The sequence below is a fragment of the Rhinoraja longicauda genome, chromosome 14, assembly GCF_053455715.1.
Source record: "Rhinoraja longicauda isolate Sanriku21f chromosome 14, sRhiLon1.1, whole genome shotgun sequence".
Taxonomy (NCBI): Eukaryota; Metazoa; Chordata; class Chondrichthyes; order Rajiformes; family Arhynchobatidae; genus Rhinoraja; species Rhinoraja longicauda.
In genome coordinates, this window is record NC_135966.1 from 43669695 (window position 1) to 43683208 (window position 13514).

Sequence of the window (13514 nt, forward strand, 5' to 3'; positions counted from 1 at the left end):
TCCTTATCCTTCCTCCTTACTGGAACATGCCAGCCTTGAACCTTGATCAACAGGCCTTTAAATGACTCTCACATGTCAGATATGGATTTACCCAATAACAACCATTCAATTTACTCTTCTTAGCTCCTGCCTAATAACGTTGCAATCTGCCTTATTCCAATATAGTGTCTTCCCCCAAGGTCCAGACTTGTCCCTATTCAAAACAATCTTAGAACCTATGGAGCTGTGATCACTATCCCCAAAATGCGCTTCCACTGAAACATCAGTCACTTCCCAACACAATCTCCAGTATGATACCTCCTCAGGTTGAACTAGCCACAGCTTTAGGAAACTCTCCTGGATACCTCTTGGAGATCATGTTGCAGTGATGGGTACTATGTTATTGGAAAGATAGTGTCAAGCTGGAAAGGGTACAGAAAAGATTTACGAGGATGTTGCCAGGACTAGAGGGTCTGAGCTACAGGGAGAGATAGATGCACAGAGTCTCTTTCCCAGAGTGGGGGAATCGAGGACCAGAGGACATCGGTTTAAGTTGAAGGGGAAAAGATTTATTCGGAATCTGGGGGGAAACATTTTCACACAAAGGGTGGCGGGTGAATGGGACGAGCTGCCGGAGGAAGTAGTTGAGGCAGGGAGTATCGCAATGTTTAAGAGACAGTTAGATAGGTACATGTATAGTTCAGTTTAGTTTATTGCCATGTGTACCGTGGTACAGTGAGAAGCTTTTGTTGCATGCTATCCACTCAGCAGAAAGACCATACGTGATTACAATCGAGCCATTTATGCTGTACATGATAACGGAATAACGTTTAATGCAAGGTAAAGCCAGCAAAGTCCGATTAATAATAGTCTGAGGGTCACCAAAGAGGTAGATAGTAGTTCACCACTGCTCTCTGGTTGTAGTAGGATGATTCAGTTGCCTGATATCAGCTGGGAAGAAACTGTCCCTGAATGTGGAGGTGTGCTTTTCCACACTTCTATACATACCTTTTGCCTGATGGAAGAGGGGAGGAGGAGTGGCCAGGGTGTGACTCATTCTTGATTATGCTGCTGGCCTTGCCGAGGCAGCATGAGGTATAAATGGAGTCAATAGAAGGGAGTTGGTTTGTGTGATGGTCTGGGCTGCATCCAGAATTCGCTACAATTTCTTGCGGTCTTGGATGGAGCTGTTCCCAAACCAAGCTGTGATGCATCCTGATAAAATGCTTTCTACAGTGCAAAAGTTGGTGAGAGTTGTTGGGGACATGCCAAACTTCCTCAGCCTTCTGAGAAGTAGAGGCGTTAGTGTGCAATCGTGGTCATTGCTTCAATATGGATGGCCCAGGAGAAGTTGTTGGTGATATTTATTCCTAGGAACAACGTCACCCATTCCTTCTCTCCAGAGATGCTGCCTGTCCCGCTGAGTTACTCCAGCATTTTGTGTCGACCTTGGATTCTGGAGGGGAATGGCCACAGCAGTTTCCTGTATTCTATGCCTACCCCCTTTCCAGGTGGTTCCCCACCTACTCTCTGCTGTACCCTCAACATGACAACCTCTCTGTAGCTCCTTAACATGATGCACTCACATCCAGATGAGTCTCCACTTCCTTAGAAGATTGAGGAGATTCGGTATGTATGTCAACAAAACACTCTCTTGAACTTCTACAGATGTACAGTAAAGAGCACGGTAGTTGTGTCATGGCCTGGTTCGACTACTCGAAGGCCCAGGAACAAAGTAGACTACAAGAAGTGGTGAACATTGCCCGGTCCATCATGAGTACTGTCCTCCCCACCACTGAAGGGATATGTAGGAGTCACTGCCTCAAAAAGGCAGCTGTCATCAACAAACACCCACAACATCCTGACCACACTTTTATTCACTGCTGCCGCTGGGAAGGAGCCTGAACACTGTAACATCGAGGTTCAGGAACAGCTTCTTCCCAACATATATCACACTATTAAACACTACAACCTCCAACTAAGCTCTGAACTGCGTAGCCTTAGTGGCATTGTTTTTGTATTTGCACTATTTATGTTTGTTTTTTATATACTGAACTTCAGTCTGAAGAAGGATCTCGACCCGAAACGTCACCCATTCCTTCGCTCCAGAGATGCTGTCTGACCCGCTTGAGTTACTCCAGCTTTTTGTATCTATCTTCAGTTCAAACCAGCATCTGCAGTTCCTTCCTACACAAATGTTTTAAATGTTCTGATAGTACCTGCCTCAACTATCTCCTCTGCAGCTCGTTCCATATACTTACCACCCTTTCTGAATAAAGGTTGCCCCTCAGGTTCCTATTAAATCTTGCCTCATTCACCTTAAACCTATGTCTGCTGGTTCCTGATTCCCCTGCACTGGGTAAAAGACTGTGTGTCTTCTTTTTTGTTGTTTATTATGGTGTTTGCAAAGTACTATGTTTGCATCTCTGTTGTGCTGCTGCAAGTAAGACTTTCATGGTTCCATTTCTGGACATAGGAACAATAAACACCCTTGATGCTCTTAGTTTTCGTGATCCTGAGGTCATCCAGCTGCAGCTCCAGTTCCCTAACATGGCCGGTGAGGAGCTGCAGCTGATCCTACCTCCTCGGTGTCTTCCAACATTCTGCAGGAGGAGCATTCTGCTTCCCCACCTGCCCTCTCCACTGCAGCACAGGGGGAAGAAAAAACATCACACACTGAAAACAATGTGGAGTATACTATCCTGCTTTCACCCTCTGCTCAGCCTCCTCGCTAAAGCCTCTTGCAGCAAGGCCTCAACAATTCACGTCACCTCAACACACAGCCTCACTCCATACACAGCCACTCCCAATAAGGTCATAAGTGAGAGGAGCAGAATTAGGCCATTCAGCCCATCAAGACTACTGCGCCATTCAATCATGGCTGATCTATCTCTCCCTCCTGACCCCATTCTCCTGCCCTCTCCCCATAACCCCTGACCCATAATAGGCAGCTCTGCTATACCTTTACGTCTTCTTATTAACTGCAAAAACACTCAATGAGCCAATTCAACAGCTCCCTTTTAAAATCTCTGCTGCTTGATAGATCTTCAAGTTGGCTACCTCAGCCAGTCTAATAACCTTTTTAAACCTCCACTGCTTTACAGAGCTTCAAATAGTTTCTTATAGCTGAGCTAATCCCATTTGGCTGCATTTGGTCCTTAAAACTTTCCTTTCATAAGGAGCTATCATTACAAGAATGTAACATTTCTCACAATCAAAACTATATCTCTGATAGCTGATATGATTGCATTATTCGGAGGCAGACGATGGTGCTTGCCATAGTTAGCTGCTGAACCAGATGGAGAGCTGGCTCTTGGAGGTCAAGGGTCTCCTCTGCTTGAGATAACAGCAGGGATAACAGCAGGAAAGAAGCTGGTGCTATGTGCTTTTAAGCTTTTGTATCTTCTTTCCAACACAGGAGAGAGAATGACCGGGGTATGCATGGTCGTTGTTTATGTTGGATGTTTTCCCGAGGCAGCGTGAAGTGTAGATGGAGTCAATAGGGTGGGGGTAGGGGAGGGGGGTGTAGGACGGGTGGGGGGAGGGAGGGGGGTGGGGGGAGAGGTGCAGGGAGACTGCTTTGCATGATGGATTGGGTTGCATTCACAACTCTTGTGTTTTTGGGCAGAGCAGTTGCCACACATCGCCTGAGGATGTTTTCTGTAGTGCGCCTGTACAAATTGACAAGAGCCCGTGAATATTAGGCAATTTCCTTAGACTTCAGAGGAAGTAGAAGAATGGTCAATCTTTCTTGGGCACGGCACCAATGTGGTGGGACTAGAACAATTTGTTGGTGATATCTACATCTAGGATTGCAACACCTCACCCGTTATTGAAGTCCTGCTTTTGCGACTGAGCAGCATTGTAACCAGAAATAAGAGGCGCTACAATCACAAGGAGATGGCCTTGGGCCCGTACTCGCTGGAGTTTAGAAGGATGAGGGGGACCTCATTGAAACTTACCGGGGAAACATTTTTTCAGTCTCTTACCTCGAAGGAGATGGGATTTTTCTCCGTATCGTATCTCCGTCCCCTCTGCGGCCTAACATTGAGGAGTTGGCGGCCTTTCCTGGAGCTTCAAGCCGCGGGCACGGCGCGGACTTTAACATCGTGGATCTGCGAACCTTTGTCGTGGATCGACTGTGAAGAGCTCCAACCGCGGGGCCTGTGGACTTTAACATCGAGAAGCGGTCTCTGGTAAGAGGAGACCGTCTCGGGAGCTCCAATGCAGCGGAGAGTGTTTCAATCTGTCCCGATGCCGGAGTTTTGATCATCCCGACGAGAGGGTCTTGGACAGTCGGCAGCAGCGACTGCGGATGTTCAACAGCCTTTGGTGAACAAAAGATGATGGAACTTTATTAGCTTCCATCACAGTGAGGAATGTGGAATCTACAGTGGTGGATGTCTATGTTAAATTTAATTTTATGTGGCTGCGTGTCTTGTTGCTTTTTACTTAGTATGGCTATATGGGAACTCAAATTTCACTGTACCTTAAGTGGTAGATGTGACAATTAAATTGAATCGAGTCTTGAATCCTGAATCTTGAATAGTGAAAGACTTGGATGGAGTGGATGTGGAGAGGATGTTCCCACTAGTGGGAGATTCTAGGAACAGAGGGCACGGCCTCAGAATTAACGGACATTCCTTTGGGATGGAGATGAGGAGTAATATCATTAGTCAGAGGCGGGTGAATCTGCGGAATTCATTGCCACAGAAGGCTGTGGAGGCCATTTCAATGGATATTTTTAAGGCAGAGATAAGTAGATTCTTGATTAGTACGGGTGTCAGGGGTTACGGGGCGAAGGCAGGAGAATGGGGTTGAGAGGGAGAGATAGATCAGCCATGATTGAATGGCGGAGTAGTCGATGGGTCGAATGGACCTAATTCTGCTCCTATCACTTATGACCTTATGAGAAGGCCAATAATAATAATAATAATAATAAGCATTTATTTTATATAGCGCCTTACCAGAAGCTCAAAGCGCTTTACAAAAACAATCATAACATAAAAACAAACAGACAAACTATCCTAACAGAGAAGCGGCGAATAAACAACACCAGCGTCCTCTCACGTCAGGGTCCGGCAGTAGACAACAAAAAGCACAGGACACACAGATACAATTTTTACACAAACAGCCATCACAGTGATTGCTCTAGGCACACCCTCATTGTGATGGAAGGCAAAGAAAAGTCTTATCTCCTCCTCATTCTTCTCCCGTGGTGCCACGAGGTGATCGAGGCTCCCAACTTTTTGAAGCCCCCACCGGGCGATGGAAAGTCCCAGGGCCAAGCCGAGCAGGCCGATGAAGGTCCTGAGCCCCCACCGGGCGATGGAAAGTCCCAGGGCCGAGCCGAGCAGGCCGATGAAGGTCCTGAGCCCCCACCGGGCGATGGAAAGTGCTGCGGCCGAGCCACGCAGGGCGATGAAGGGCCTGCGAGCGGGTCGATCGTACCTCGCGCTTCGGGGCGGTCGAAGCTGCTACGGCTGGAGCACCCAAAAACCGGTCGCCAGCCAGGGACCTGCGAGCTCCCGATGTTGCGGTCTGCAGGGCCCACGGCCGAAACCTCCGAGATGGTAAGTCCAGGCCCTGCGACCGGAGTCTTCAAGGTCGATCCCAGCTGGAGGCCGCCAACTCCACGATGTTAGGCCGTAGCGCGAACGGAGATACGACACGGTAAAGGTCGCATCTCCGTTGAGGAGGAGATTAGAAAAAAAAGGTTTCCCCCACCCCCCCCACCACCCCCCCCCCCCCCCCCCCCCCCCACATACACAGAGTTAAAAATAGAACAAAACGTACATTAAACGATGACAATAGACAAAAAAACAAAAAAAAGACAGAGAGACTGCCGGTGAGCCGCAGCTGCAGAACACAGCCATGCCAATAGAGTTCTCAAGATGATTGCAGTTGTTTGGAGCAATCCAGGATCCACTGCAGGACCAGTCTGGAATGCAATGCCTTGTCTTGCCTTTAGTCCTCACAGATTGTGCGTTTTGATAACTGCAGATTATGATGTGCTGCAAAAATGTGAAAATTTGATGGAACAAATTTGGGCGAGAGTTTCTTGGGAAAATTTGAAAGCCAAAGAAGGGCTGGGGGAGGAAAGTGGAGGGGCGGATTTCTTCACCATGGGTTTGTTGCAATCTGAAACACACTGACTGACAAGGTAGGTATTTTCACATTTAAGAAGTATCTGGACAAGCATTTGAATTGTAACACAGAAGAAAAATAAGATTAGTTTAGAACAGTACTTGTTGTACAACATCAATGTCCTGGCCAAAGGGCCTGTTTCTGTGTTGGTATGACTATGACTTTAAGAGTTGGCTCCAGTCAGAGAAGCAAGATATGGAATGATTCTGACAAATACCCAACTGTTAGAGTCAACGTTATATAGCACAGAAACACTTGGACCCAGCATATTGATGTTGTCTGATATTTAATCTTCCATATGAATCCTCTTTGAACCTGTTTCTCTGCTGTGTGAATATAACTTTAAGAGTTGGCTTCAGTAAGTGAATCAAGATATTAATGCAGGGGGGGCAATTTCCAGCAGCCAATTCACCTACAATCTCCACATCTTTGGGATGTGGGAGGGAACAGTGTACCTGGGGGAACAGCACCAGAGATCAGTATTAAACCTGGTTCACAGGAGCTTGATGCAATAGTCTGCCAGCTGCGTTTTGCTGTCAGGGGCTTCCAGTGTTTACTGGAGGGCATTGGGACTCAAACAAAATGGAGTCAGTACACAGCTGGACAATACAGAGTCAATGAGGAATGACGAGTTATGCGTCATCAGTGTACGCACTGGGGTTAACTTTATATCCACAGTGTTCCAAAAAATCTATCTGTTTCAACGATGTAGGCTTTTTATTGTTAATCTTGATCTTTAAAAGCTATTGTGGTTGTGGCAATGATAGACATCAGTGCCAATAAAATGACCTGAAGACCTTGTGCAGGATGGCTTGGCCAGTTTTGGAAGTTGTATGTGATTATAGATTCTTTGGGAGAGTTAGTTGGTGTGCTTGTTTGTGGACTTTTTGCTGATTTTGTGAAGACTGAAACAAATAGATTTTGTGCTTGTCATGCTTTGATAATCCCTTACATACTGCATATGCTGAAGGACTGCTTACAGACTCGATTTTTAACACACTTCCAGTACATTTACTAGTAAATTGCTTAGTAAATTGTATGATTCATTTTACTGGGCCCCTTGTCCAGCGACCCCCATCATCTCCCTCCGTCCTCCTCTAGCAGTGGGTGAGGCAGGCCTGTTGTTGGGATGGGCCGCAGCTCACGGGAGCACATTGTCCAGCCATCTCCCTCCATCCTCTGCCATCTCCCTCCATCCTCCTCTCCAGGTGAGTTGCAGGTTACCCAGTTCCACAGTGGGCGAGCCGGGCCTGCTGCGCTTCCCTCTCCCGGCACGTTCCCAGGTCCACGGTGGGTGACCAGGCCCCGGCTCGCTGGGATTCCTATCGCCGCCCGCCACTCGCCAGTATTCCTTTGTGATGTGCAGCTCAAGCTGGAGTTGTGTTGGCATTGCCTTCTTTTACATTAACGTTCTCTTCTTTTCTCCTTCTGGCACAGGTAATCAGATTCCATCCGTTGGAAACATCCCCAGGGTTCAGATTTATCCACTGGAACTTAAGGGCATCTTCATATCCTTTTCAATATTGAAGGCAGCACGAGTGTGGGAACTAAGTCAGCTTTGGTGTTTTCCAGTAGTTTGGGGAAAGCCATTTCAACGATGCACTAAATGACCTTCCTAAAAATCCTGCTGGCTATTTACCTCAGTGACCTGCTGGGAAGTGAGCACATGAACTATCAAACTCTTCTTTCCCTTATGGGCTACAATCTGAATCTGAATTCTGAATCTGAATTACCTTTATTGTCATTCAAAATGAATTGAACGAAAATCATTTGCCACGCAGCCACAACAGTACAGAGTAAAAGACACACGACACACAATTTTAACACAAACATCCATCATAGTGACTCCTCCAGACACCCCCTCACTGTGATGGAAGGCAAGAACATTTCTTCTCTCTTCCCCCATGTTTCTCCCACTTGACAGACAATGACCAAGGAGGACCCTGATGCCTTTATATCCCAGTATTCCATGTTATTTGTCTTTCTCACTGTGCCACTGCTCAAGGTAAAGAGAATGTTACCCCAACTTGCAAAGGGGCCTATTGCCAAAAGCTGGAATAGAAATGATGATCCTCATTTCCGTGGGCTACATGGTGTTTACCCCCCATTTACAGTAGTTGTGAGCTGCTATTGTCGATCTTTCCTGCCTGTTATCCATATAACACAGTATTGACAGTAATCATGGGACTCGGATTCTCCTATGAACATATATTGGCTCAGCCAATAACTGACCAGCTGGACATTTAAAAAGTTTTTTTAGAAATCTTCAGTCCCAAAAGTTGTTAATAAAAAGGAAAACATGGCTTTCTTTGTGAGTGAGTACTCAATAAATAGCCAGTGTGACGTGGAAAAACTTATAGCGTTGCTCCTTAATGTTTTCATGAAAGCAACTTGTTGGAACTCTATGAATGAAGATTTGTTTGGGAGTTACAGATGTAGTTCTTTTCCAGTAAGCTTTACTTCGGATTTGTCTCATATTGTATTTGTCATGGGAATGCCTGGTGAGAAAAGCAAGCCGTGCTTAATTGCCCTGAGCAAGGTAATGTAGTTCAATGTTTACTTTCTGAACCAAGCATCTTTGAGTAGGAAGGAACTGCAGATACTGGTTTACACCGAAGATAGACACAAAATGCTGGAGTAACTCAGCGGGTCAGGCAACATCTCCGGATAGAAGGAATGGGTGACATTTCGGGTCGAGACCCTTCCATCCAGAGATGCTGCCAGTCCCGCTGAGTTACTCCAGCATTGTGTGTCTATCTTTGGATTAAACCAGCATTTGCAGTTCCTTCCTACACATTTCGTCTGCTCCACTGCGAAATCTCCTCAAGGTATGTCTACTTTCAAGAAGCATTTTTGAGTTAGTTACATGCCAAAATGTGTGTTAACATAATTGTATCTAAAAATCTAAGTGTTTAACCCGCCATCTCTGCAATGAAGCAATCTTCCACTCTTCAGGTACAGAGGCATCATCAGTAAAATATTCAGTCTGCAGCTTTTCACACTGTTGAATGTGTGACAGCAGACCCAGTGTATGAAAGAGTTCTCAATGATATCTGAAGAAAACTATTTGAAAATCGTTCATTATTAAACCTTTGCCGCTTAGAATTGGAATAATGAACAATTTTTGGTGAAGTATGCCCTGCTAGAGAAAGAAATGCTTTGTTAGAAGATAGACACAAAATGCTGGAGTAACTCAGCGGTACAGGCAGCATCTCTTTATAGAGGGAATGGGTGACGTTTCGGGTCGAGACTCTTCTGCAGACTGAGAGTCATGGGAGAGGAAGACACCGAGATAAGGAAGGGTTAGGTGTGTAAATGAGACATCAAAGGAGATATAGTTCAAGGAAAATATAGAATAGATCATTGTTAGCTAGGAGAAGGTGACAACAAAGCAAAAAGATATAAAATGTAATCAGGGGGACAGACAGACTGGTCCAGAGAACTAGGAAGAGGGAGGGATGGAGGGAGAGGGAAAACAAGGGTTACTTGAAATTAGATGTTAATATTCATACTGCTGGGGTATGAGCTGCCCAAGTGAATATGAGGTAATGTTCCTCCAATTTGTGCTGGGCCTCACTCTGACAATGGAAGAGGCCCAGGACAGAAAGGTCAGTGTAGGAATGGGAGGGAAAGTTAATGTGTTTAGCAACTGGGAGATCACATGGGTTCAGGAGGACTGAGCGGACTTTGTTTGATCCAGTCCTTGACATCAATATTTCATCATTACTTCATTCATTGTCTTAGATTATGATTAATTGAAAATAATGTAAATAGTTTGCCCTGCAAAGGTTTAACTATTATCCAAGGGACCCAGTGGAAAAAAGTTTTTCTGAGCTATGTAATATTACTTTTCAGAACAGTGCCTGCACATTTTTAAATACATTTCTAAGTTTGCTAACTATGGAAAAACAATGCCGCTGTGTATCTTTCACATTTTATTTCATGATTCCAAGAAAGGAACAGCTCGCAAAGTGTTCAATAAAATTACGAATGTTAACATATGAAGATTAAGTGAAGGACACGTGACTGAATCTAATGTCATGGATAGTACTCCACTCAACGATTCTGGAGTGCATGGTGCAATTTTGCTGACATTGGCACCTGCTCATGAGAGTGTGATGTACAGAATTCATGGAGACCTCATCTCCACTGATGGTCTCTGTGTCTCGGGTCAGAGCTGAACTACACAGAGTTGAAGAGTCAGGCCTATTCGAACCTGTGGTGACTCCACTTACTCAATTTATTTTCATTGTTAAATCCGTTTCAACAGTTTTCAGATCTGCTTATCAAAGACATATGGAACAAAACCCATTTACAACAAGTCACTGTTACCACTCTTGCACTGCAAACACCAAGGCTTCCCATTCTGAATGGACCATGGAGTTTCATGTTTAGTCCAGTGGGCTCAAGCACATTTTAAACACTATAAACTTGGGGGTTGGCTGACCTGATTATGGGTTGGAATAACCTCTGCAAAATACATAGATACATAGGTGCAGGAGTAGGCCATTCGACCCTTCAAGCCAGCACCACCATTCAACATGATCATGGCTGATTATCCACAATCAGTACCCCGTTCCTGCCTTCTCCCCATATCCCTTGATTCTGCTAGCCCTAAGAGCTCTATCTAACTCTCTCTTGAAAACATCCAGTGAATTGGCCTCCACTGCCTTCTGTGGCAGAGAATTCCACAGATTCATAACTCTCTGGGTGAAAAAGCTTTTCCTCATCTCAATCCTAAATGGCCTACTCCTTATTCTTAAACTGTGACCCCTGGTTCTGGACTCCCCCAACATCGGGAACATTTTTCCTGCATCTAGCCTGTCCAATCCTTTAAGAATGTTATAGGTTTCTATAAGATCCCCTCTCATCCTTCTAAATTCCAGTGAATACAAGCCCAGTCGACCCATTCTTTCATCATATGACAGTCCCGCCATCCCGGGAATTAACCTGCTGAACCTCCGCGGCATTCCCTCAAAAGCAGTAATGACCTTCCTCAAATTAGGAGACCAAAACTGCACTAAATAGTCCAGGTGTGGTCTCACCAGGGTCCTGTACAACTGCAGTAGGACCTCTTTGCTCCTAAACTCAATTCCTCTCACAATGAAGGCCAACATGCCTTTAGCTTTCTTCACTGCCTGCTGTACCTGCATGCTTACTTTCAGTGACTGATGTACAAGGACACCCAGGTCTCGTTGCACCTTCCCTTTTCCTAATCTGACACCATTCAGATAATAATCTGACTTCCTGTACCACATTGATGTTAACAAAGTATACTGATATTCTTACCTTGTGTCTGGCTTTTAAATCTTATTTCATTGAATTCTCTTCTTGCTCCTAAGCGCGGCATCAAACCTGCTCCCCCAATCCCAAATATCTTGACTCTTTAATGAACTTCAGACATTTTAATTAATATGGCAAAATTTCACAGTTTACCTTACTTTAGTTTAGAGATACACTGAATCCGCACCACCAATGATCCCTGCACATTAACACTATCCTACACACTAGGGACAATTTACATGTATACCAAGCCAAGTAACCTACAAACCTGTACGTATTTGGAGTGTGGGAGGAGATCTCGGAGAAAGCCCACAGAGTCATGGGGAGAATGTACAAACTCTGCACAGACAGCACCCGTAGTCAGGATGGAACCCGGGTCTCTGGCGGTGTAAGCGCTTTAAGGCAGCAACTCTACCGCTGTGCCACCGTGCCGCCCGGTTGATTCTTTTCATGTTGAAGGGCAACAACAACGCAGTGTAGATCAATACTGATGTTTAGTTGAATAATGGCAAAGTGAAATTATTCAGGAAATTATGTGAAACAAGTCCAGGTTTGTAAATTTGCAATGACAGTGGAATGGCAACACTGAATGAAGTAAGAAGCATCAACATTTGTGGTCGTTGGCAACCCACTCATGCTCATCGTTGACATCGGAAATAAGCACAAACTTGCCTTTTCCCAACTTGGACAGCAGCTGTACGTGATGGGGAGGTGCAGCCCCTGCTGGATTTCAGAACAAAGAGACAGTTCCTTATGGTGCAAAGGCAGAAGAAGCCTCACCCACAAAAATAGCAGAAAAGACAAGCCAATAAAACCACTGTCTGTAACTTAACCACTTTTAATGTTTAACTAGACCAAGTGGAGCCGTTGAGCCCAAACCTCTCCTGCATTGGTGCAGCACCCTCTCCACCCCCCTCCTCTCTCCCCCTCCCCCTTCCCCTCCTCCCTCCCCCTCCCCTCCCCCTCCCCCTCCACTCCATCCCCCTCAACCCCCTTATCCTCCCTCCCTCCCCCCTCCCTCCACCCCCCTCCCTCCCCCCTCGCTCCCTAGGAGATAGATTAAAACTTTTAAATGTGAATAAATTAAAAAATTTAACATCGATTTCAATGAAACGTCTTCCATTCGCACCAAAGGGACGGCGGTGAGTAAGGTGGGCCTAAAATTGTCACGCTATCGCGTACCGTTTTGGCTGTAGTTCAGGAACAAACAAACAAACAAACAAACGAGAGTTTTAGTATATAGATGTTTCCCTCACTCAAAATTATTCAACTACATTAAAAAAATTAAAGACTATTAAGCTATCAACAGCCTTGAAAAATATGTTTTGAAAGGCAATGTTAAAATTGAAAAACATGCCTCGGTTTCTAACAATCCCTCCACTCCACTGTAATCCTAATCTCCCAATCTATCTCAATGTGACCCGCACAATTTTTCAAATCTGTACTTTCTCTGCAGCTACATTCTACACTTCGTACACTGTATTCTGTGCCCTGTTTATTTGTGTCATTACAGTACTTGTACTTGCATATGATTTGATTGTACTCATGTCTGATGTGATTTGTCTGGATAGCATGCATAACCAAGTCTTTTTTATTGTATCTGTACGTGTGATAATAATAATAAACCAAACCAAATCAAACTAATGAAATGAATAAGAAAGCCTGCCAAACCTACTCTGTTTGTGCAGATTATCCAACCTTGTCAGTGGTCCCTCAGTTTGAGGATGAACTAAATAATGGCTACTTCTGGATTCTGAGACTAGGTCTTTCAACTCTGGACCACAGATTTGCAGAAGTTGTAGAAGTTTACTTACAGGATAGCTGATTAATGATGCCTTTCCCTACTGTGGTCTCTCCCTTCAACATTGAGAGCAAGGTGTTTCTTTTTGCAGCAGGTTGCAGTACAGAATGCCAAAGGAGATCCTTGTGGCTATCAAACTGTACAACTCCTCCCCCTTCTGTTGTGGGGTAGACTATTTCCAGGTTCTGCACTTAATGTGAATGGAAAGCTGTAGGGTCTTAAGCACTAAAGTACCTTAGTCCATGTTATATTGAGTGAGAATGGCAGGTTTCAGTACGCTTCCGTAAAGGACAAATTAGATTGG